This window comes from Phyllobates terribilis, unplaced genomic scaffold, assembly GCF_046119375.1.
Source record: "Phyllobates terribilis strain yellow unplaced genomic scaffold, ASM4611937v1 Scaffold_8__6_contigs__length_399053987, whole genome shotgun sequence".
In the NCBI taxonomy this organism is placed as follows: Eukaryota; Metazoa; Chordata; class Amphibia; order Anura; family Dendrobatidae; genus Phyllobates; species Phyllobates terribilis.
The window spans coordinates 94,747,475-94,771,203 of record NW_027362768.1 but is presented as its reverse complement, the minus strand read 5'-3'; the positions used below and the strand labels follow the sequence as shown (position 1 = coordinate 94,771,203).

Here is a 23,729-nt window from a genome sequence, read left to right as displayed (position 1 = left end):
TTGCAACCTGATGGAGGTCAGTATAGATGGACTAATACAACAAGTCCCACACACAGCTAGAAGCCCAATATTTTTTCAGAGGTAGATGCAGAAAAAAATTATATTCAATTTGCAACCTGATGGAGGTCAGTATAGATGGACTAATAGAATGATGCTATGCCCAAAAGATTTTACTTCACTAGGTGCAGTAAAAAAATTGGTATTCTATACACAGGTGGTATATCTTGCAACACAGATAGGCTACTCTACTGACTAACACAATCTGCAATAGGCCAAAAAGGATTAGCTTTGCTAGATTCAGCCAAATGCTGTGAAAAAAACTTGCACAGCACTGGCACAGACCTGCCTGGCAAAAACTGATAGGAACTGATGTAACCTAGTCCTGAAAAGGACTCCAATTACAATTAGTCTTTACTCCCACAATCTATCTATTTAAGAGCACAGACCTGCCTGATAAAAGTCGTAGGAAATGCTGTAACCTAGTCCTTAAAAGGACTGCAATCACAACTATTCCCTACTCCCAAGCTATCTGTAGATTTGTGCGAAAATTGGCTTGAAATTAACAAGGTATAGCGCACACAGCAACAGCGGTGCCGTCTAACACGCAGCTGCAGCAGTGAGAAAGTGGTGGCGACGGGGAAAATGGCTTGGTCTTATAGGGCAAGGACATGTGACATACACTGCCAATGACACATGCTCTTGCTTGTGTGAAAAAAAGCACTTTGCTCCGTGTGTGCGCTGCTGATAGGCTGACAGATTGCACCTCCCCACTGTAAATGCGGGAAAGAGAAAAAAAAATGGAGATCTTCATTGTTCCTGCAGAGATCCATCCCCTGCCCCTCCCCCCACCCCGCTGTACACTCAAACTGCGTATTAACATTAATTTTCATCATTACTGAGAAAAAATCCAGTTATGATTTTGGTGCACGAACAGTTATCGAACATAACCTCGAACAGCCGAATTTTTATCAAATTGTTCGTGTTCGCCGAACGGCTCGAACACCGCCCAAAACAGCTCGAATTTGAGATTGGCGAACAGTTCGAGTAGAACAACGCTCATCTCTAATCATTATATAACAATAATCCGATATTGATATTATTATTATTATTATTATGGACATTAAATGATATTACCAAGTAAGAAGAAAAGAAAAAATTATCCTGTTATCCTAATGATGAACCTATCTTCTTTGAGGATTCAGTTGTCTGTCATACTCTAAAAAGGGGGAATTTTTAAATATTAATTATGAATATTCATTTTATTTTTAATTCTGAGTTCTATACATTGCACAAGATTCCATCAGCCTCGTGTTAAGGGTGTCTAGATGACAAGCGCTATTTGTGTGTATATTTTTAGTTCACTACCACATGCAGAATGACCGGCCTATAAAAGCCCATGATAGAGGCAGGGGGGGTCTTTTGCCATTCCACACGACACAGGACAAGTATCTGTGTGTAAGCCAGCTGCTGATCTAGGCCCGGACACATGGTGTCATCCGGATCCCAGGAAAAGATGGGTGAATCTCAACTATTAAGCTAATTATGGACAAATGAACAATCACTCTGTAACTAATTATTGTATGTACCTTACTGCAATCTGATTCTTTTTAATGGACAACCCGAGAATAAATAGATACATTTTTTTATAAGAATATCTTGATATTGATACTTTGAGAAGTCCTCAATAGAGAAAAATAATACAGAAAGAAGTATTATTTTTACAATATATAATGTCTAATATGTTTGTATAGAAGTGTGTAATATGTCATGTCTATGTATTGGTGTACATATGTGTATGTGATGCCCATGTATTTATCTGTGGGTACATCCATGTATTCACATATGCAGGGCCGGCGTCAGCACCCAGGCAGGTACCGGGACACTGGACCATCAGAAGGGCTCACTCGCCGTCGGGGCCCGGGCCGCTTCCACAGCATTTGTGTAGGAACTCTGGCGCTGCTTGATTGCCGGCATTTCACCTGACATGTATAGACTTATCTATATATGTTTTGTATGTGTTTTTTGCACTATATCACTTGTTCTGCACTTAATCACTTTGTCCTGGGGACACTCAAAGTCCATTGTTGCCAGTAGTGAGATTGTTATCTGTATTGATTGGACATAGCATTGGTTCCATGAGTTCTGATCTCACTATATAAGCATGCATAAATGCATAAGAATTGAGTGACCAGATATGGCTTTTTGTGTCCTCTAGGTTGGATATTTGTGTCAGTCCATATTTTAAAATGATCTAATGAAGTATAGGTTTTTTATTTTTTGAGGGTTCATGTTAACCTTATTCTATTCCTCAAGACTAGTTATAGAAATTGTTTATTCACCGACAAGAGAACAACAAATATAATTTCAACGTTTAAGCGTATAGCCTTTTTCAAGGGTATCTGTAATAGTGTCCGTCTACTTTTGACTGTTCCACGTGTGAGACTGTCATTTTTTTCATTTTGGATATATATTTTTTACATTTGATCTATGAAGTTCAAAGAATTTTAGTTAATTTTAGATAATTTTCAACAAATTTGTCCTTCCTGACAATTTTTCTCTTTTCGACCTGCTATGCACATCAATATGAATAGAATATGGCTTCAATGTGTCTGATATTAAAAACCCACTCATCCCATGGTCAACACACAATATCAAGGGCCTTCAGACCTGCACAAAACCATGACATAAATGTTCAGACGTTTACAAACCCATCAATTGCCTGGTTTGCATTTAGAGACCAGTTCAATAATAATACATACATTTTTTTCCAGACATATCAAAACTTTTATACAAGGCAGACATTGACTATGATTTGGCTCCTTATGCGCATTTAGTAGGACTTCCAGCGATTGGACCCTGACCAATCACACACCAAGGACCTAGCCATAGGCTCATATTCACTGGTAAACAGTGATTTTGTACCAACGATGTCTGAACGGTTTTACATTAAGTTTATGGTGCTGATTAAGAATATGACTTTGGTTTTGCCAGATTGGCTCTAGTTTCTGAGATATTTAATAGTTAATTAATTACAGTAGAATTCTGGCTTCAAAAAGTCACTTAATAGCATTGTAAGCCTAGAAATTCAAATACAAGATAATTATATGGGATAGTTCATTACCTAAAACACTGTTGGAAGAGTCAAAAGACAGACCAAAAGACCAAAATCTATTGCACTTGTTGTCACACACACGTCGCATTCTGGGAATGTAGTATTTTCATGGATGAATTCTCAAAAACTAGAACTAATTCTGCAAAAGTAATGGGAATTTTGAATCCTGCACCCTCAAAATACCTTAAATCCATTAGAATTGTCATCTGTAGGTGGTAAGTACAAATATGTTTCTACCACCCACTAGGGGAGACTGAGAATTGGAATTCATTGATAGCATATGGGATAGTCAGTAGACCTATAGCATGATTTTTTTTGCTCAGCAACGAAATATGTGGAAATAATTTACATCAACCATAAGCAATAAAATATTTTAATTTATTGATAATTTTTGTAGGTTTGGCTTTACATCAGTCAATACTCAGAGATTCTACCCTAAGATAGGTAGTTAGTTACATATAGGAAATAGTATAGGAAAATATATTATGTAATTTCAATACATTCCATGGCTATGATAGCTGTGATGACAGATAATAGCAGATCAGCAGAAACACTAATGGTATTTTTATTATTTCAGTACTGTTACTTGTGATGGCAGCGGGAGCAGCAGTGGTGGTACCAGCAGGAGCAGCAGTGGTGGTACCAGCAGGAGCAGCAGTGGGGGCATCAGTAGAGTTAGACGTGTCTACTTTAGGAATAATTAGAGCTGCCTGTGCTATGTTGGATGGAGATGATACCTGAGAGGCTTTATCTACTGCAGATAATGCAAAGTACAGGATTGTACCATTTTCTATAACAACATTTTCAGGAACAAAACTGAATGTTTCACTGGATCCAGCTGTCTGTGGAGTGAGGTTGGAAATATTCACGGGTAATGAAGTGTTAAATGAGTCCAGGAGCTCCTGTGGATCAGTGCTCATTCTCAAGTCATAGCTCGATGCTGAAACAAGAACACAAGAATACAGAATGAGCTTGTGACCTGTACACATCACACTTTGGTTATCCTGTTAAAATGTATTTAGGTTTACTATGGTGGCTTTGTGAAGTTTTACAGAGCTTATTTACCATCGTTAGACATGTTTCCATGAGAATCCTGTTATTCAAGAAGAAAGACAACCAGAGCATGCCTCATTTTTCAGTTTTGTTGAACAACTTTACTGTACTGGATTTATTTAGCTTTGCAGCCAAGTGCAAGAGAAAAACAGGACACAGAGGCTACACAAGTACTGTTCTCCTTTTATTCTTAGAACTGGTGGAGGAACCTGTAGGTTGAAAGAAGCAAAATGCTATTTGTCATTAGTATCTGATATGTGAGGGTCCAATGCATATATATTGTATATATGTGTCGGGCCCACAATTATCAAATATTGATGACAGATTTTAGCAATAGTTTACCAATGTTTATAAGACAACTTCTTTCTCAGGGTTTTCATAACTTATAATATGATGAGATTTTGCTTTATCCAAACACCAGGCGGAGGATCTTGCCCTCAAGGGCTTACAATCTACAGGGTAATGGGGAAGGAAATAGTAGATTGGGGATTTGGAGCTGCTCCAGTGGGAGTGAGCTGGGTTATTGCAGGCTCTAGAGATGAGTTTTCAGGTTATATCTGATGGTTCCAAATGTGAGAGTGGTGGTAAATATGAAGAATATATACCATGAGATTACATGTGCACTTAACATGCTGCACTTAAAGGAGTTTCACGCATAGACCACAATCAGCACCTCTGCATGTTTTAAACAATCCATTTTTTACGCATTTTTTACGCCAAAGGCCAACACAAGACATTTCCAAATACCTTGATAACACTGTGATGGGTAAAAATAGCAATTATAAAAAAGGAAATATCACAAGTAAATGTCTCACCAGCTCCTTGGTCCAGATCATCTCCAGTGGCCGTCCAGGATAACACAATTTTATCACCCTCTATCTGTGCTCTTAAGTCCGATATCTTCTCAGGTGGAAAAATATCTGGACTTGGACCAGAAGGAACATTATTTATCACAAATGATCCTCCTGATGATGTCCTGCCGAAGTTTCCCAAGTTAACATCAGCAGCTGTATCATTTTCAGTAGGATTTGGCGCATTCATAACTATTGTACCTGTAACACAAATAGAATATTTCTGTGATGGTGAAGAAATTGTCTAGTTTAGAAAACACTTTTATTTATTTTATTAGATTGTTCTGAGTAATTATTGTAGGTTTCCCGAGGTAATGTGCATGCGACGTCTTTTTCAGGCAGTCTGCTCTTAAACTCGCCTGGAAAGCACGCCTTTTAAATAAATTTTGCACATCTTACTCCAGCAAATTGTTCATCGAGACTTGCATGCAAAACAACAGTCTTGATGAACCAAGGCCTGGATCTCATCAAGTTGACTCCTCTGAGTGCCAAGGCAACAAATTTTACTGGTGTAGTCAACATTTTACAACTTGGTTTTAGCAGACTTTCCTCTCCAAACCATGGATGGCTCATCTATTTCAATACAAAGCAAGTAATGCTTCATTTTCCTTGAAACATCAGTCAGCATAATAGGCTTATTACAGGTAATAGTGTCATCCCTCTAGGCTTAACAAGTACTGCAGAAATGATTCATCACCGTATGGAGCAGGCTCAAGAACTGAGTCTTTTCCATACAGCATGGGTGCCAGCTGTGTGACATAGCCAGTACTGAAGAGTAACTGCTGAAAACGAAGCTATCTCAGATAGCAACTCCTTAAATGCTGCTCTCAAGCATGACAGGCACATATAAAAGACCCCCAAATTAGCATAACTCACTATGGAGTCAACAGCCACCCTGCCATGCGATAGGTGATTGCAATAGGTTGCAATGTTAACCGGGGGCCTTCTGAAGGCCTCCATGCCTGTCATGGTATTACTCCTAGAGATTAGTAATCATGCAGACTGTAATATTGCAGTGTGTTGTATAAGCAATCAAGAGGGTTAAGAGGACAAATAAAACCATTAAAATAATTTGAAAAAATATTAAAGAAATAAAACATATACATTTGGTATCACTATAACTATAATAACTCATAGAACAAAGCAAGTAAGTAATTATTAAAATTTACTGTAATGAAAAAAAGCTAAATTTTAGTTTTTCTTCAATTCCACTTTACATGGATTTTTTTTCTCCATTTTCAGAACATTATATTATAAAGTTAATGGTTTCATTTAAAACTATAACTTCTCCAGCAAAAACAAGCTCTAATGCTTGTTTCAATGGAAAAAGAAAAAAAAACTATGGGTCTTGGAAGAAGGGAAGGAAAAAAACAAAAATCCAAAAGTGAAAAGGCTTTAAGTGTATAGAGTTATTCTCATCTTAGGCATTTATGGCATATTCTTCGGATATTCCATAAATGTCTGATATTGTAGATGCGATACACATACAGTATTTGGAACCTGAACCTAGCTTAAAAACTGGTTTATATCTTCAAGTAGTTAGCTTCAGTTAAAAAAGCTTCAATCTCAATTTCTTCATTCGTTTTTAGATCCTCTTACATGCCATTTGCAGCCTACTTCTAGTCACAGACTTTTCTGAAGTTTAAGAATCCCTCCCAGTAGAGATGAGCTGATCCTTTGAAATTCAAATTTGTTGACTTTGCCAAATTTTGCCAACATTTTTGATTCACGGCGAATACAATTGACGCACCCCTGGGCCTGTGTCGCGCAGCGTTGCGCACGCGGGAGCTTACCCGGAACCGGATCTGTTGAGGGTTGTAGTCTCGTGGCGGTGACACGGTCCGTGCCCAGGGAGTCAGACTAAGTGGCGCTGTATCAGCGGTAGATGTTGGACGACTACGCCACCCGTTGAGTACAGCTAAGGAGCTGCTGCTGCAGGGCAGACCGCTGAGGCCGGTGGTAGGATTGTGCAGCGTGATAGTATAACCCCCAACGGGAGGGGTATGGCCTCAGGGCAGCCGACGTGGATGATGGGGGTAGCAGGAACCACTCGGAGACGGTACGGTGTAGTTCAGGGTCTTTACTGGTGACAAAGATAGACCCTCCCGGAGTACTGGCTAGCGATCGGGGCCTGGTCAGTCCTTGAGCAGATGGGATCTCCCCTGGCCAGGCGGAGTTGTAGGCCTCCCAAACTGACTGTACTCTTCTGGCTACCTTGCTAGAGGCGGGTATAAGTAGCCCACGTCCCTGAGTGTACCGTCTGGTGCTCACCCGTATGGCCGGTGACTCGGGGCCTTCTAGTAGCTTCCGCTCCACGACGGCGGTGCTGGTCCCATGCGTGTGACCGTGCCTTCGGGCTTCTTGGCCAGAGGACCTGGAATCCCCTGCCTGACGGATTCTGCTGCTGGGTAGGAGTTAGTCCCCACAGCCTCGGACTCCGGGTCCGGTAAGAAATCTTCTCAGTCAGGGCGAGCTCTGCAGCTGCCAGCCCCTGACTCCTTGTAACACTGCTCCCACAGAGCTCCTGTTGTTTCTTCCCATAGCTGCTTCTCTTCTCTGTCTCTACTTCTGGCATGGCCCAGGAGCTGGGCCCAGCCGGAGCCACAGCTCCCTGTCAGCCCTCCTGGCTGAACTCTCCCTCTGAACTCCCTAACCCTGCCTCAGCCCCAGGTTTATATAGGGGAAGTTCTTCCCCTCCCAGGACTGGGTAGGAGGTGTGGCATGCATAAGATTCCTGACCAAGAGACCTCCCACCTGCTCTCAGACATAACATTGCTGTTACTGTGGAAACCAGACCCCTGGGGTGCCACATTCCCCCCTAGTGAAATTTAGTACTCCGGGACTAAACATATTTTTAGAAAAACATAACAAGGTATAAACAATAATAATACAATAAGAAAAACGCATAAAGATGGTTATGGCGTGTCCGCAACCGGGTGCAGTTTTGAAGAAAAGCAAGGTGTCCATTTCACCAAAACAGGGAGACGTAACCAGGTAGGGGTCTGTCCTGCCCCGAGTCCTTAACAGTCTTTAGTCCATTCCTGGGTTACGCTCCAACCATGTACAAAGGATTCCCGGTAAATCCACCAAAGACTCCCATAAATTACTAGAAACACATAATTATTTACAGGATATGGCCGCTCTCAGTCCTCGGCCAGTGGGGATAAGGAATGGCTGCTCACAGTCCTCAGCCTGGTTTAAGATAGGGGCACATGGGGAACAATTCACTAATCCCAACGGGGACCATATTTTAATTAGCAGCAGTCCTTGTACCCTTACGGGTAACTATTTACAGCTCTTTATTCACGCTACTTCCCTTCAGTAGCTATGTCCTCTTTGTGCTCCCTCCTGAGGGTAGTCCTCAGACCCGTCCGGGTCCTCTTGGCTTCCCTCGTATTGGTAGTACTGCAGCTCCTCCTCGGTTAGCTGAGTTAGTATCTCTGCGACAGTCCTCCTCCCAGGTGGCCAGGACTTTACCTCCCTTTGGGCTGCCCCGGTTAATTGGGCCACCAGGATGCTCACTTTTTGCTCCTCTGTGAGGGGGTACACCTGGAAGAGGCTATCCAGCTTTTCTCTAAAGTCATGCAGGGTATGTGACTCCCCTGAGTACTGGGGTAGCCAGGCTGCCCCGGGATATAGGGCATGGTGAAAGACATGACCACAACAGCGGTGGCGCTGGCGGGGGTTGAAGCGGTGAAGCTCTCCTCCGTATCCGACATCTTCCTCCCCCCTAGTGGACCGTGGCCTACCTTGCGATGATCCTCTTCCGTAGGCCGCGGCTCCGCAGTGGATCGTCAGGGTTGAGGACCTTCCGTCGCGCTCCTGTGATGTCGGCGTCTGCTGGGCTCCTTCCAGGACCTTACGCAAAGTCCGGACGTGAGGCGGGGCTTCAGTTCTCGCGCGCTTTCGGAGTCCACGCCCCTCTTCTTCCCGCGCGGCATCTTCAAGATGGCATCCAACGGCGGGAAAACTCCACGGAAGGCGGGAAGAAGGCTAAAAATGGCGCCGGATGGCGGGAATCTTCACCGATGGCAGGAAGAAGGCTGAAGATGGCGCCGGATGGCGGGAATCTTCACCACTGGTAAGTTTGAACAGTCTTTTTCAGGCACGCAGTACCCGGTGGTTGCGGGCACGAAATCCTGCCGACTACGCCAAAAGTAGACGCACCCCTGGGCCTGTGTCGCGCAGTGTTGCGCACGCGGGAGCTTACCCGGAGCCGGATCTGTTGAGGGTTGTAGTCTCGTGGCGGTGACCCGGTCCGTGCCCAGGGAGTCAGACTAAGTGGCGCTGTATCAGCGGTAGATGTTGGACGACTACGCCACCCGTTGAGTACAGCTAAGGAGCTGCTGCTGCAGGGCAGACCGCTGAGGCCGGTGGTAGGATTGTGCAGCGTGATAGTATAACCCCCAACGGGAGGGGTATGGCCTCAGGGCAGCCGACGTGGATGATGGGGGTAGCAGGAACCACTCGGAGACGGTACGGTGTAGTTCAGGGTCTTTACTGGTGACAAAGATAGACCCTCCCGGAGTACTGGCTAGCGATCGGGGCCTGGTCAGTCCTTGAACAGATGGGATCTCCCCTGGCCAGGCGGAGTTGTAGGCCTCCCAAACTGACTGTACTCTTCTGGCTACCTTGCTAGAGGCGGGTATAAGTATCCCACGTCCCTGAGTGTACCGTCTGGTGCTCACCCGTATGGCCGGTGACTCGGGGCCTTCTAGTAGCTTCCGCTCCACGACGGCGGTGCTGGTCCCATGCGTGTGACCGTGCCTTCGGGCTTCTTGGCCAGAGGACCTGGAATCCCCTGCCTGACGGATTCTGCTGCTGGGTAGGAGTTAGTCCCCACAGCCTCGGACTCCGGGTCCGGTAAGAAATCTTCTCAGTCAGGGCGAGCTCTGCAGCTGCCAGCCCCTGACTCCTTGTAACACTGCTCCCACAGAGCTCCTGTTGTTTCTTCCCATAGCTGCTTCTCTTCTCTGTCTCTACTTCTGGCATGGCCCAGGAGCTGGGCCCAGTCGGAGCCACAGCTCCCTGTCAGCCCTCCTGGCTGAACTCTCCCTCTGAACTCCCTAACCCTGCCTCAGCCCCAGGTTTATATAGGGGAAGTTCTTCCCCTCCCAGGACTGGGTAGGAGGTGTGGCATGCATAGGATTCCTGACCAAGAGACCTCCCACCTGCTCTCAGACATAACATTGCTGTTACTGTGGAAACCAGACCCCTGGGGTGCCACACAATCATGTGACTTTCAAAAATGGAAAGCTTGCAATTGCTTGTAAAATACATGTGGAGGAGAGTAGAAAGAGAACCCCGCTAACCATATGAGCTTACACTTTATAGATGAGAGAGAGAGGACTCCATTGATCATAAGAGCTTACACTCTACTGGAGAGTGAGGACCCTGCTAACCATACTTACCCAGTGACTCTGGAGGTAAAAGACAATTCTGTGCTCCACTGGGAACTGCTGACCTGTGATGGCCCAGGTACTGACCACCACTGTACAAGGTATGATAATTCCACGATGTCATATCTGCAGGGCATTGCACAATGATGTTTGCCTTTTCTCTGATGCTTCAGCAGTGTAAGAAATTGTACTGGGAAAGTTTTGGGTTTTCATTACTAACCATTCTCAAAATGTTCGAGTTTAAGGAAATTAGATGAAAACTCTATCCTCCGAAATCAATCCACTCAACTCTTTTTCCCAGTAACATATAAGGGATATGAAGTCTATGTGTCCAAAATGCTGCTGCCTTCTCTAGTTTTCTTGTATCAGCATACCTTTATTCCTGCACTGCTTTCCCCTTCTAGCGCTCTTGAGGGATCTCCTGTACTCTATACATACATACTGATATGGTGCTGAGGAGTCGTTGAGATATCTTTCTTACCCTGTAGACTCTGTATTACCTCCATCTCTTACAGTTTCCCTGTGCACTACATCCTCATATTCACTGCTAAGGTTGCAACACATCTTAGTGCTGTCTGACGTTTTATCGAACAGCACTTGGAGCCATAGAGTGGAATGAATGTATTTAAACATCAGTTAAAATCATGAATCCAAGGGAGACATCTGTGTGACTCAGTGCATGTATAATTCTGATCCATATTCTGATCCAATTTTGAGGCTCAAACTCAGCCATTAGAGTTAACGAGGATCCTTATAAAAGGGATGAAACTAGTTCCATCCTAGTTTCATTCGTCTTTAACTGATACATTGCAAAAAGTCATTGGATAAAAAAGGTTATGACAGTCTTCTGTGAAACAACAGACAGATCATAAAAATAAACAGATGCAACTAGGATGACACCTGAGGAAAAAAACTCATACATTTCTCTTGGATGGCAACACTCAGATGTTTGACAGATAATTCTACCATTGATGCAAAGGAGGGAGAGAGCAAAGAAAGCAGAAATCATCATCTCAAGCCACAGCATACAACAGGAATGTGCGGTCAAGCCAGGATCAGAAACATCTGCATAATCTGCTATGTGCAGGAGTTGCACTGACTCTACAGCGATAAAATGGAAGGAAATTTTTAACAAAGTCTGTTCAGAAGACACATTTCCAAGACACTTACATTGTATCTGACTTTCAGTAAATTATTAATGGAAAGGTGTTACTTACCATTTTCCACATAGCCAGGCATATAAAGGGCCCTACTTGTGGGTGCTACTAGTTGACTTCCATCTTTTCCTTCCACACGTACTTTTAAGCTATATCTTCCATTTCCAGTATAAGAGAAGAAGTATTTTGAGTAGATCCCATCATTCTTAACTACATCAGCACCTTAATAAAGAAACAACAGAAACAATTTTCAGCTACAAGTGCATGTATTCTAAAATGTTACGCAGAAATATAAAATGCAGGGGTTAATAAAAGGGTGTGATTCCTTTAATCTGGCATGCACTCCGGACGTTCTGATCACCTGTTAGTTATTTCTAGTATAGAACTACAAGATGCACTGGCACTTTGCAATATCTGAAAGAGAAGATTGGGTGGAGGCTGAGTCACTTGAAAAACTTCTATGTTGACCTCTTCATGACCACTGCAACTAAAATGTTAAAGGAATGTGAGCCATATGTAGAAAACAACTCTTTATTGAATATTTACAAAACATGTAAAAACTTTAAAAAAAAAGTCTATCAGACATAGGCCAAGCCATACATAAGGCCATGTAATACAGTTATAAATAGTCACTGAATATATCAATTTACACATATGCAACAATAAATGGAACAACTGACTCCACACAAAAAAGATGTATATATATATATATATATATATATATATATATATATATATATATATATATATATGGTTGAATATAATCCTACCCAAAAGAAGAGTGAAGTCTTTAAATGAAAAAGGATAAATATCCTCAGGGCAGATATCTGTCAAACAGCATATGTATAGGCAGAAAGGAAGTAGCCACTAAAAAAAGTTCACAGAGAAATATATACATATATAAGGTGGAACACACTCCTACCAAGAAAAGCAGTGAAGTCTTTGAAAGGGATAAAATAATATCCTCAAGGCGGAAGTCTGCCAAACAGCATGTATGAAAGTAGCTACTGAATAGGCAGAATATAATATCAAATAATCATTCCTGGGCCAAATGATAAAAGGCCAAATAAAAATTACAGTGAGAGTATACAAATAGACCTGTATTGCAGCCTAAAGAGCACCCCTGATGCGCGTTTCGCGTGCAGCTTCCTCCAATGGGTGATGTCAGACTGTACTAGAGGATTATTTATAGTGCAGCTCATCCACAGTGGTTGTAACCGACGCTCAAATTCCCCCACCTGCGCCCAGTGCCCATGAGGACATGGACAGGTCTGACGTCACTTCCACCCGCCCACACCAGACGCGTAATGTTTTGTAAATATTCAATAAAGAGTTGTTTTCTACATATGGCTCACATCCTTATATGTTTATAGGATTTTGTTGTCTCCAATAAGGGACAGCCCTTGATGGTGTTGATCCATTAGGTAAAATGTTAAAGGAGTTGTCCAGGTTTTTTACCAAAGTCTATGTGACTGCAGACTTGTGAATCCTCACATTGCGCATAGAGTGCTTTAAAAATTCTCTGTAGAATTACCAATGTGAGACATGTAATGACTGACAGTCTGCTCTCCTGATCTACATGTTTCACACTGATAATGTTCCCTTTCATTTAAAATAATCTCTGGAAGCAGATTCTCAGGTAGATCTATGTCCGGCCCATAGATTTTAACAGCGCATTTGCATATTAAGAAACTTGTAAAACCCTCTGGAATAAGTCATCAAATTCTAGATATCAAGGTATCATATTATTCAACTTTCTATTACCTGCATGCCCATATAGATGGCTTAGGAGGGTTGATCCTACTGACAGAGTCCCTTTAAACAAAAAAGGGGTCATAGAGAAGTGTTCTGATTTCAATGGAAATTTACTCCAACAGACTTTTGATGTATTCCTAGTGGAGGTTAAAGATCCTAGCGAATCCACGTGGAAACAATAGAAAGAAGTAAACAACAAGAAAAAGTTTGCATGGACTGGGGAAATCAAGAGCTTCTCATTCTCCATCCATTTATATATCATTTATTGACAGATCCTTTAAAGGGAATCTGTCACCCCCTGGCACTTATCTGACTTCTAATATGGGCATACAGGTGATAGAAATGTAAATCTATTCCTACCTGTATGCCTCGTATTAGAGGTCTTGTTGCTGTGAAATGTCTTTTTATTCCTACAAGTTTCTCATGTGCTCCCATCCTGAAGCCCACAAAAAATCCCGCCTCCTTTGTGAATTATAATGTTTCCCCCAGTCATAGTGCCCTGTGACATGCAGTCACTGCAGCTAAATCCCACACCTGCGCACTTCACCTTTTATGCAAGGCGCACTTCTTCCAGCCATCTATGTTCATTGTAGAGCAGGGATCTTGTGTGCAGGCGCCGGTGAATCACTCTGACTTCCCGGCGCCTGCCCATGAAACAGATTTGTTGCAGAAATTTCTTCAACTAAAAATCTTCTCCACAAGTCAGAATGAGGTAATTTCTGCAGGATGTGTATGGATTTCAGCAGAAAATTCTATGGGCAATTTCCTGAGTGTGAACATACCCAGAAAGTTGCCTTAAAATGTAATGGAAATAACATTTTGAAAACATTCTGTACATTTAGCCATTAAAAGCTATAGCCAAATAATTTAATGTAATAGTGGTTGTTAGTCTGTCATAACAACCTAATTTTTTTTGTTTACAAAATAGAAAGATTACCTGCTCCATTGTCCAGCAGGTCCAGATAAATTACGTTTCCCACATCGGGTTCAATAATGGCGGTAACTTTCACCCCTGTCACAGGTAGGAGCCCCTGAGTGACTGATGCATAGACAATCATTGGATTCGGATAGCTGTTTCGGACGGCATTCATGTGAGCTTGCACAGTAATTGGCTGAACGTTCTTATCTGCGGCTTTAGAGTTTACGATAATTGATATGTCTTCACTAACTGCAAGTGAGTTGCACAGGCTGTACCGCCACGTCCCTCTCTGAAAATACAAAATTACCTCAAATCAAAAAAACATGAATTTGCTCATTTTGGTAAAATAACACAGAAATCTACTTTTAGCTGCAGCCCTTTAAATATACTGTAATCTGCAAGGCTCATAAGATATCAAGAAGTAGGATCAAGGCGAAGAATCTGCACTAAAGCTAAGAAAGCTGGACCAGGCACAAATCTGAATGCTGATTACTCTTCTGTTTAAAGAGACTGGAAATGGTCAAAAACAATATTTCATAAATATCACCCAAAAAAGTCTCTAAAAATTGGTGTCATTTTCTGCTGATAAATTGCTTAAAAATAGCCCCCCTCCCCCCCGTTTTCTACTCCTAGTTAATGACATATGAGATTTTCAGAGTCAAAGAGCTGTGTGGCACTCCCAAAGGTTGGGTACTCATCTACGATTCCACTCCAAATATAACACAGATGAAGAATTTAGCACTCCAAAGTAGATGCAAAAATTAGAAATATTTATTTAAAAAAAAGCAATCTATTTCTTCTTTTTTTATTTTTTCCTTGTGTTCTATGGATTTATTTTTCTTCATTTTCTCATTGCATTATAAACATCATCCCTTTTATAACACTTCATACTAGTGCAGAGATTCACTCAATCTGGCAGGCATTAGGCCTTTGGTAGAGTTCACACAGGCAATGCAGTTTTGGTCCAAACACGTGCAGTTCTTATTGCTTTCCACCGGTTGCACAGTACCAAAACAACAAAATCATAAACATAAATCCTTAGCCTTATCCAGGTGCTAACCAAACAGTGTAGACCCTGACTATTTTTGACACTACTGATCTAGCACCAGTTTGGTAAAAAAAAAACTGCTATCGTTCATAGCAACCACTGATACGGCCTGTGCAGACTCTTCTCAAAGAGTTTCTGGCTTGTTTCTCTTTTCAATTTCAAGACACATCCAGTCTGCTCAGCCTCCCCACCAGACTGACTTAGATGAGCACCTAGCTTGTTTATATGCAGAGCTATTTAGGTATACTAATCAAAGGCTGCAGAGCTAGGGTTTATCTCTAGAATACCTGGCATTGCTTCACTAGATTCATTTATTTGTATATCTGTATTTACTATACATTTTTATGTATTATGTCTCCTTGAAAAGAACTTTCCCTTTATGTTGTAGTTCTCCACTACATTTGCTTTCAGTGTCGACATTATACAAAGTCACTTCCAGTTATGCGATTCCCACCAACTAGTCCTATAGAGGTGATACCTCTTGCTTATCGAGGCATCACTTCCAGCTGCGGCCGGAATCCCGTCACACGCCGAAGATGTGGCATGCTCGCCTTCATTCTACAGCATTATACACTCTTTTTTTAGCGCTACCTTCTCAGCACATACTTGTCTACACCCTAAGCGCTGCTATCACAATACATTTTTGAATAGTTTTCTCTATTATACCTTGCAATCTGGTGAGTTATTATGGTCTAATCTTCTACTTTTATACATTCTACTGCTATTTTTTTCTATGTGTATCGGATTCATCTCTATATGCTCTCCTCCCCTTTTTTTCACCTAACGGAGGACTTGAGGGTGTGAACAGTCTTTTTTCTGCAATATATAACAATAATGATAATTCCATGACCTGTTACCTTAGTATAATTTAAACTTTATGATATTTTGTAGCTTATAGCAATGTTATTGATCTCTGATCCACAACTTTGAATTATTATACTAATAAATATCCTTATTACTGAATAAACTATTGGGTCTCTTGTAGTAATGCAATTTAGGTACTTTTTATTTTCACTATATTAGGTTGATTGGACATTTATTTCTTACTTTTGTTTATTTAAAATTTTCTGTACATATTTTATACATACTTTTGTTTATTATAATTTAAAATTGAGGTTTTAAATATCCATTTTTCACTTTGCATACGTTTTGTTTCTGATGAAGGCCTGATCAAAGGCAGAAACATCTGTATATACAATGAATTGCTTTTTTGAAGTAAATATTCCTAATTTTTGCATCAAGTTTGGAGTGCCAAGTTCTTCATGTGTGTTGTATGAGATTTACAGACAAATACTGTCTAAGTCTTGCATCAGTTGGTAAATACCAGATAGACACGACATGACGAATTTAGGAAGCAATCACTGGTTCAGGATCTCCCCTGTGACAACTACAATAGATTGTTTATTTGTAATCATACATTTTCCCAAACTGGAGGCATTCTAAGCAAATTGCACGATAAAGCAGAGCTGATGGTATATGCCAAACTCAAGATGTTTTTTAGACAGTATTATATCTACCTAGACAGTTGTTATATCCTTAACAGGAGAGGTAAAAAGATAGAATAATAATATTTTTATTTATATATCACAGCACTTTACAATTCAGACAATTTACAGACATTATCGGCACTGTCCCCATTGGGGCTCACAATCTACATTTCCTAGCTGTATGTCTTTGGATGAAGGAGGAAGAAAACAGAGAACCCGGAGGTAACCCACACAAACACGGGTGAGAGCATACAAACTTCTTGCAGATGTTGTCCTTGGTGGGATTTGAACCCAGGACCGCAGTGCTGCAAGGTTAACCACTGAGCCACCATGCTGCCCTGCACATCATGTTTTTTTGCATTAAAATATGAATGTATATGTATAAAACCTATGAGGTGTAAGGCCTCATTCAGATGTCTATTTTTCACGTATTTGATCTATTTATGTTTTTAACTGATAGAACACATATCCATTGTAGTCTATGGTGCTATTCACAAGTCTGTGTTTTTTTGCAGATCGTTTGCCTAACCCAAAAAACATAGAGATATGCCGTTTTTGATCTGAGTCACAGATCAAAATTATTCATACAAGTCTGTGGGTCTTTGAAAATCATGGACAGCACACGGGTGGAATCAATGTGCAATCCATGATTAACATCATAAGGCCTCTTTCACAAGTTCAGTATTTGGTCAGTATTTTACATCAGTATCTGTAAGCCAAAACCAGGAGTGGGTGATAAATACAGAAGTGGTGACGTGTTTCTATTATACTTTTCCTCTGATTGTTCCACTCCTGGTTTTGGCTTACAAATATTGAGGTAAAATACTGACCAAATACTGAAGATGAGAACGTGGCCTCAGGGTTCACCCATACTGGCATATAAATCGAACGAGTGCAATCTGATAAAAAATCAGATTGCACTTGGACCATTTTAAATATTAATTATGGATATTCATTTTTTATTCTCAATTCTGAAGTGCATAGATTGCACGTGGTAGATTTTGCTGACAATGCATTCAGGCTATTCTTATACATTTAGCTCAGGGTATATAGTTAGTGCCATATATGAAGAACAGGTGTTATGAGGGGTGTATATAACCCATGTGAGTCATGGGTGGGGCGCTCTCTTGGACTTCACATGACACCAGACAGAGGATCTACGCGTGGAGGTGAGCCAATGTAGTCCCAAGCACATGTGCTCTATCCGAACATGTGCTTCACAAAGAGACGGAAATTACCTTTCAGGATTCAAGGAAAGATGGACACTCATGAATAGAGATGAGTGGTGTTCGACTAGAACTGTTCGCCAATCTCAAATTCGAGCTGTTTTGGGCGGTGTTCGAGTTGTTCGACGAACCCGAACGATTTGCAAAAAATTCGGCTGTTCGAGGTTATGTTCGATAACTGTTCGTGCACCAAAAGCATGTCCTGCATGTCTGGCTCTATTTAGAGCACCAATCATGCAGGGATTGTCTGCCACTCACTGTAATGCCACAGCCATGGTGGTTGTGGCATTACAGTGATTGCCCAAATCGATGGGAACAGTGCCAACAGTGAAACATGAAAAGCCTGCAATTCAGCAGCGGCATACACCGGTACCCGACAATTTAGAACCGAAAGAATAGAGCTTCACACATAGATTAGATAGATAGAAACATGTCAGTCACATATATAAGAAGTACAGTGACAGTGTTGCTTACTGTACTTGTCATTTAGCGTAAAGGATTTATCAAAAAAAATAATAGTGTTTTCATGCACCGTCTCTTTAAAAAAGCCGGCCGGCAATTCAGCAGCGGTACCCGACAATTTTGAATAGAAAGAATAGAGAATCACACATAGATTAGATAGATAGAAACATGTCAGTCACATATATATGAAGTACAGTGACAGTGTTGCTTACTGTACTTGTCATTTAGTGTAAAGGATTTATTAAAAAAAATAATAGTGTTTTCATGCACTGTCTCTTTAAAAAAGCCGGCCGGCATTTCAGCATCTGTACCCGACAATTTAGAATAAAAGGAATAGAGCATCACACATAGATTAGATAGATAGAAACATGTTAGTCACATATATAAGAAGTACAGTGATAGTGTTGATTACTGTACTTGTCATTTAGTGTTAAAATAAAGGATTTATTTAAAAAAAAATTGGCGTGGGGTTCCAAGTAATTTTAGTCTCTAGCGGAGGTTAAGCAGACAGCTGGGGCAGATGTTTGAAGCCTGGGAAGGGGGTAATACCCACGGAGCTTCCCAGGCTACTAATATCAGCCCCCAGCGGAATACCTAGCCTTTACTAGCAATTAAAATGGGGGACCCCCCCAAAAAAATGACGTGGGGTCCCCCCTATTTTAATAGCTAGCAAAGGCTAGGCAGACAGCTGGGGGCTGATATTAATAGCCCAGGAAGGGTGCCATGAATATTGGCCCCCTCCCAGGCTAGAAACACCAGCCGTCAGCCGCCCCAGAAATGGCGCATCCATAGGATGCGCCAATTCTGGCACTTAGCCTCGCTCTTTCCACTGCCCTGTAGCGGTGGCAGTGGGGTAATAGGGCTGGGGTTGATGTCAGCTTATAATGCCAGCTGACATCAAGCCCAGGTTAGTAATGGAGAGGCGTCTATAAGACACCCCCATTACTAACCCCATAGTCAAAGTTAAAAGAAAACACAAACACCCAGAATAAAGTCCTTTAATTGAAATAAAGACACAATCCTTTATTGTTCTAAATTAAACCATACTTACCACCACGCCCATTCCAGCTGAAGCCAACGATCTCCTGCAATAAAAGTAAAATAATAAAGCAACCTCATCCTTACCTTTCCATGGTTCCCAGGACAGCTTCAGCTCTGCTACATTGAGATGACAGGCTGGACCGCAGCAGAACGCTGCCATCCAGCCTGTCATCCCGCAGACACTGAGAAGCGCAGGCATGCTTGCGCTCCTCAGTGTCTCGCTGTGACGGCATAAAGATGAGCCGACAATGAACTCGGCTCACCTCATGCACGTCACTGACAGCGTGGGAGAATTCTCCTGCACTCAGCGCTTCAGCGTGAGAATTTTCCCACGCTGTCAGTGACGTGCATGAGGTGAGCCGAGTTCATTGGACATGAATGAGCTCACCTCATGCACGTCACTGACAGCGTGGGAAAATTCTCACGCTGAAGCGCTGAGTGCAGGAGAATTTTCCCACGCTGTCAGTGACGTGCATGAGGTGAGCTCATTCATGTCCATTGAACTCAGCTGACCTCATGTACGTCACTGACAGCGTGGGAGAATTCTCACGCTGAAGCGCTGAGTGCAGGAGAATTCTTCCACGCTGTCAGTGATGTACATGAGGTGAGCTGAGTTCATTGGACATGACCTCGACTCACCTGGATGCCGTCACAGAGAGACACTGAGGAGCGCAAGCATGCCTGTGCTTCTCAGTGTCTGCGGGATGACAGGCTGGATGGCAGCGTTCTGCTGCTGTCCAGCCTGTCATCTCGATGTAGCAGAGCTGAAGCTGTCTGGGAACCATGGAAAGGTAAGGATGAGGTTGCTTTATTATTTTACTTTTATTGCAGGAGATCGTTGGCTTCAGCTGGAATGGGCGTGACGGTAAGTATAGTTTAATTTAGAACAATAAAGAATTGTGTGTTTATTTCAATTAAAGGACTTTTTTCTGGGTGTTGTGTTTTTTTTAAATACTTTACTAGAAATTCATAGTGGTCATGTCTAATATTGGCGTGACCCCATGAATTTCGGGCTTAGGGCCAGCTGATAATGCCAAGCTGGCCCTAACCCCTTTATTACCCAGTGAGCCACCGCACCAGGGCCCTGGATGAGTTGGGTACAGCGCCAAAAGATGGCGCTTCTATGAACGCGCCATTTTCCGGGGTGGCTGCGGACTGCAATTTGCAGCTGGGGGGACCCAGAAAGCTTGGGCCTCCCTGCGCTGCAGATTCCAGCCCCCAGCTGCCTAGTTGTACCTGGCTGGACACAAAAATAGGGCGAAGCCCCACGTATTTTTTTTTTTTATTATTTCATGAAATTCATGAAATAATTAAGAAAAAAAGGGCTTCCCTATATTGTTGTGTCCGGCCAGGTACAAATAGGCAGCTGGTGGTTGGGGGCAGCCCGTTCCTGCCTGCTGTACCTGGCTGGACACAAATATAGTGCGAAGCCCCACGTCAATTTTTTTTTAAATTATTTCATGAAACTAGATGGTGGCCCGATTCTAACGCATCGGGTATTCTAGAATATGTATGCGGCAGACCCGGCGCAATCAGCAGAGCGGTGTTTAAATTTGGCGCCAAAATCGCTGACTGGTCGCGGCCAGCAACCGCGACCAATCAGCAAAGCGGTGTTGAAATTTGGCGACTATATCACTGATTGGTCACGGCCGGCGGTCGCGACTAATCAGCAGAACGGGGTTTAAATTTTGCGCCAATAATGCTGATAGGTTGTGGTCGCGACCAATCAGCAAAGCGGTGTTTAAATTTGGCGCCAATAATGGTGATTGGTCACGACCTCGACCATTCAGCAGAGCGGTGTTTAAATTTGGCGGCAACAATGTTGATTAGTCGCGGCCGGCGGTCACGTCCAATCAGCAGAGCGGGGTTTAAATTTGGCACCAATAATGCTGATTGGTCGCAATCGCCGGCCGCGACCAATCAGCAGAGCGGTGTTTAAATTTGGCGTCAAAATCGCTGATTGGTCGCGGAAGGCAGCTGTGACCAATCAGCCGAGCAGGGTTTAAATTTGGCGCCAATACTGCTGATTGGTCGCGGCCGGCAACCGTGACCAATCAGCCGAGCAGGGTTTAAATTTGGCGCCAATACTACTGATTGGTCGCGGACGGCGACCGCGATCAATCAGCAGAGCGGTGTTTAAATTTGGCGCCAATAATGCTGATTAGTCGCGGCCGGCATCCGCGACCAATTAGCAGAGCGGGGTTTAAATTTGGCGCCAATCTCGCTGATTGGTCGCGGCTGGAGTCCGCGACCAATCAGCAGAGCGTTGTTTAAATTTGGCGCCAATCTCACTGATTGGACGCGTCTGGCGTCCGCGACCAATCAGCAGAGCGTTGTTTAAATTTGGCGCCAAGCTCGCTGATTGGTCGCGGAAGCTATTTAAATGTGGCGCCCAAATCGGTGATTGGTCGCGGGCAGCGTCCGCGACCAATCAGCAGAGCGGTGTTTAACTTTAGCGCCAAGATCACTGATTGGTCGCGTGCGGAGAGCGCGACCAATCAGCTAATCGTATTGGTGAGGACCGGGGAGCGCCGCTGCCTGGTCGGATACTTCCGTTGCGAGAAGCCGGGAGATGAGCGACTGCTCGCAGCAGAAGTATCCCGACCCGCAGCGCCGCTCCCCGGTCCTCCCTTCACACCCTAGCCGCTGATGTCCCCACAGTATCCGCATGGTGTTACAAAGATCCGGACATTTGTGTTAAAAATCGCTGATTGGTCGCGGGGGCTGCCCGCGACCAATCACCGATTTGGGCGCCAAATTTAAATATCGTCCGCAACCAATCACCAATCTTGGCTCCACATTTAAACACCGCTGTGCTGATTGGTCGCCGACGCTGGGCGCGACCAATCACCGATTTTGGCGCCACATTTAAATAGCGTCCGCGACCAATCAGTACAGCGGTGTTTAAATGTGGAGCCAAGATGGGTGATTGGTCGCGGAGGATATTTAAATTTGGCGCCCAAATCGGTGATTGGTCGCGGGCAGCGCCAGCGACCAATCAGCGATTTTTAACACAAATGTCCGGACCTTTGTAACACCATGCGGATACTGTGGGGACATCAGCGGCTAGGGTGTGAAGGGAGGACCGGGGAGCGGCGCTGCGGGTCGGGATACTTCTGCTGCGAGCGCCCGCTCATGTCCCGGGTTCTCGGAGCGGAACTATCCACACAGGCAGCGCCGCTGACATCCAAGCAGCAAGGGCGTGAAGGGAGGACCGGGGAGCGGCGCTGACATCCAATTGGTCGCGGCCGCTATTTGAATGTGCGGCACAAATCGGTGATTGGTCGCCGTCTTGACCGCGACCAATCACTGATCTTGCCGCCAAAGTTAAACACTACTGTGCTGATTGGTCGAGGACGCTGCCCGCGACCAATCACAGATTTGTGCGCCAAATTTAAATATCGGCCGCGACCAATCACCGATCTTGGATCCACATTTAAACAACGCTGTGCTGATTGGTCGCGGCCGATATTTAAATGTGGCGCCCAAATCGGTGATTGGTCGCGGTCTTGGCGCGCGACCAATCACTGATCTTGCCGCCAAAGTTAAACACTACCGTGCTGATTGGTCGCGGACGCTGCCCGCGACCAATCACCGATTTGTGCGCCAAATTTAAATATCAGCCTCATGCACGTCACTGACAGCGTGGGAAAATTCTCCTGCACTCAGCGCTTCAGCGTGAGAATTCTCCCACGCTGTCAGTGACGTACATGAGGTGAGCTGAGTTCATTGGACATGACCTCGGCTCATCTTTATGCCGTCACAGAGAGACACTGATGAGCGCAAGCATGCCTGCGCTTCTCAGTGTCTGCGGGATGACAGGCTAGATGGCAGCGTTCTGCTGCGGTCCAGCCTGTCATCTTGATGTAGCAGAGCTGAAGCTGTCCTGGGAACCATGGAAAGGTAAGGATGAGGTTCGTTTAATATTTTACTTTTATTGCAGGAGATCGTTGGCTTCAGCTGGAATGGGCGTGATGGTAAGTATAGTTTAATTTAGAACAATAAAGAATTGTGTCTTTATTTCAATTAAAGGACTTTATTCTGGGTGTTTGTGTTTTTTTTTTTAACTTTGACTATGGGGTTAGTAATGGGGGTGTCTTATAGACGCCTCTCCATTACTAACCTGGGCTTGATGTCAGCTGGCATTATAAGCTGACATCAACCCCAGCCCTATTACCCCCTGCCACCGCTACAGGGCAGTGGGAAGAGCGAGGCTAAG

The 23,729-nt window shown here is 43.4% G+C and overlaps 1 pseudogene; it reads right to left on the bottom strand.

Annotated features, from left to right (window-relative positions):
* Positions 1-3,621: 3,621 nt before the first annotated feature.
* LOC141157691 (calcium-activated chloride channel regulator 1-like) overlaps positions 3,622-23,729 on the bottom strand; it is a 65,811-nt pseudogene continuing 45,703 nt past the window's right edge.